The sequence below is a fragment of the Lemur catta genome, chromosome 12, assembly GCF_020740605.2.
Source record: "Lemur catta isolate mLemCat1 chromosome 12, mLemCat1.pri, whole genome shotgun sequence".
Lineage (NCBI taxonomy): Eukaryota > Metazoa > Chordata > Mammalia > Primates > Lemuridae > Lemur > Lemur catta.
In genome coordinates this window covers 30,870,868-30,874,313 of record NC_059139.1, presented here as the reverse complement: position 1 = coordinate 30,874,313, position 3,446 = coordinate 30,870,868, and positions in this window count along the sequence as shown.

The window sequence follows — 3,446 nt, the reverse complement described above, 5'->3', positions numbered from 1 at the left end:
GGCTCACGCCTGTAATCCTAGCTCTGGGAGGCCGAGGCGGGTGGATCGCTCAAGGTCAGGAGTTCGAGACCAGCCTGAGCAAGAGTGAGACCCCGTCTCTACTAAAAATAGAAAGAAATTATCTGGCCAACTAAAAATATATATACAAAAAAAAAAATTAGCCGGGCATGGTGGCTCATGCCTGTAGTCCCAGCTACTCGGGAGGCTGAGGCAGTAGGATCGCTTAAGCCCAGGAGTTTGAGGTTGCTGTGAGCTAGGCTGATGCCACGGCACTCACTCTAGCCCGGGCAACAAAGCGAGACTCTGTCTCAAAAAAAAAAAAAAAAAAAAAAAAAAGAAATTATCGGAGCTGTTTCCAGTGGTTTATATACAAGTATGCTCAACATTTTATTGTGAAAAATTCCAGTATATCAAGATGAATTTCAGTGCACAGCAATTAGGAATTGGTTAAAGGCTTTAAGTTTCAGTAACATAATGTCTTACACATTTGTGAGCCAAATACATGTGGAAATATACCAAATTGGAGACAGTGGTCATTAAACTGATTAGATTACTGAGAATTTTTGTTTTCTTCATTTGACTACTTTAGAATCAAATATTCCCTAGTAAACCCGCTTTATTTAATAATTAGAAAATTATAAAGTAATTAAGGTATAATTAAGTAATGGTTAACTAAAAAAACTTATATCAAGTACAGGTACTTACATTTTTAGTGCTTAAAGTGAAAAAATCATAGGCTGTTTTAAACATTGTTGTTATTTTTATTCTTCTAATTGTGAAGAAATGTGATGAGCAAGAGAATCATGATTTTAAATACTGATATCGGCAAACTGAAATGAAATACCTTTTTTCACCTGATTTAGTTCATTTTGCAATCTTTAAAGGTAGCTTTGTTGTCCCTTAAATAAATCTAGTCCTTTAGCTTTTTCTGCAACCTATGTCATTAGCTTTTGACTTTCATCATCTACACTGTATTTTCATTTTTTTTTTTCCTTAAATGAAAATTTGACTCTGCCAATCCTTAGCTAAAACTCCTCAATGATTGATTCTTCATCACTTTCAAGCAAAAGAAAATAACTCAAATTCTTAGCATGGCAGATATGGCATTGTTCTTCTTAATCCCATCTGTATAAGAAACTTTATTCTTATCAAATATTATAATATCACATTGAGGAATGTCCCTTAAATGGCTAAAAGATTTCATAGATTTTGGCTTTTGACGGGAAAGACCCTCTTGCTCTATCATCTGCCCCTTTCACTTTTACTCCTCCTTTAACTTTATTCTCATCTGTTACTTTCTCTATAAAGACCCTATCTCCCGAATGGTCCTGTCAAAGGCCTGACAGATGTTTGCTCAATTCTTGATATTTCTCTATCTCTGTTGGCATTTTCCATACTATAATAATTATTTATATGACTATTTATTTCTTTAAATAAATTTATTGTGGATTTATAACTTTGAAGACTTTTTTCACTGTTACATCTCCATCACTTTTCATGGAGTCTGTTTCTTGATTATAAATACAACTCAGTATAATGTTATCTTCAGTAATGGTAAACTATCATAAAAAGTAAAATTATTGACAAAATAGAGTTGGGAAAAATGTAATGTAATTTTAAAGAGTTTTCTTATTGAGACAATCCTTCCCTATAAAGTAACCCCACTTAGAATATTAAAATAATGATTTTATATTGACCTAGAGAAGTGGTAACAACACACCAATACTGGTTACCATTACTTATGCTCCTACTACATTTATTATTTATTGAAAACCTACCACAGCACTATACTCACTGCTTTTATACTTTTTTTGTACACATCATTTCTAAAAGGAATCTTCCAAAATTGCTGTTCTTATTATTATTTCCATTTCACATGTGAGAAAAATGGGATTAATTAAATTTTCATTCATTAAATATTAATTTTCCCAGGGCCAAAAGCTATTTGTAGTAAACTAAGATTCAATCCCAAGTCTCTGTTGCTTTCAAATATTTCCCATAATTTTCCTAGGGAAAATTGTTTCTCTACACTTTCATAAAATAGGTGAAATTTTCCTCTCAATTTTGGTTTTACTTTCAGGAAAATTACAGATGCAATATCTTGATATTAAATTACTTAACCAATTTTAAATTAGAGTAACTTAGAAATTACATAGGAAGTGTTTTGAATTAAAAAATAAACTCCAATACAGTAGTTCCTCCTTATCCACGGAGAATACATTCCAAGAACCCTAGTGGATCCTTGAAACCATTGATAGTACTGAACCCTATATATGCTCTGTTTTTTCCTATACATACATACCTTTGATAAAGCTTAATTTATAAATTAGACATAGTAAGAGATTAACAATGATAACTAATACTAAAGTAGAACAATCATAACAGTATATTGTAATAAAAGTTATATTAATGTGGCATCTCTTTCTCCCTCAAAATATATTATTGCCTTGTACTCACCCTCCTTGTAATGATGTGAGATGATATAATGCCTACGTGATGAGATAAAGTGAGGGGAATGATGTAGTAGGCACTGTGACATCACTTAGGGTTAAGCTACTATTGACCTTCCATATTCCTAAATGTTTAGGTGTCATTCATTCCAGAGGATCCCTCATTGAATGAAGTTTTTGTATAGGTTCAGTGTTTTCTGGTACAACCTATTGCTGTCAATTGAAACATGCTTTCTGTTCGTGTCTTCCACCCGAAATTTAATGCCTTTTCTGTCGTAACTAAACACTTATCACACATAGTGGCTGTAACTTTCATAGTTTGAAGTATGACAGCAAAACTAGCACAAATTTCTTTTTCGTTGTTCACAATTTCATGGATAGATTTATTCTTACTGTAGATCTTAGCAACCTCAGCATACAATTTTTTTTCTTTCCTTATTAAGATGAGAAATTTCACCTTTTCACTTAAAGAAGGCATTTTATGGCTACTCTTTGGCATATCCCAATTACCAGCATCACGGCCTTTGCACTTTGTAGCCATTATGGAATGAAGTAAGGGTGACTTGAACTCAAGCACTGTGATACCAGCATAGTTGATCCGATCACCAAAATGGCTAAGGGACTAATTGGTGAGGAGTGAAGACAGTGTGGATCAGCTGGACAAAGGGACGATTCACGTCCAGGGCAGTACAGACCAGGACAACCGATTTCATCATGCTATTCAGACTGGCACACAATCTAAAACTTACGTATTCTTTCTGGAATTTTCCATTTAATATGCTCGAATCATGATTGACCACATAACTCAAAGTTACACAGAAAGTGAAGCTGCAGAAAGTGAAACCTCGGATGGGGGGACTACTGTATCTTCAATATATAAAAGATTTTGTTACAGGTTTCTAAGTCTTACATTTAAAGATGTCAAGGAACAAAATACAAGTGTCCTGATAATTTTTTTAAAAATGTGACTTCACAGCTAACACAAAAGAGAAAATG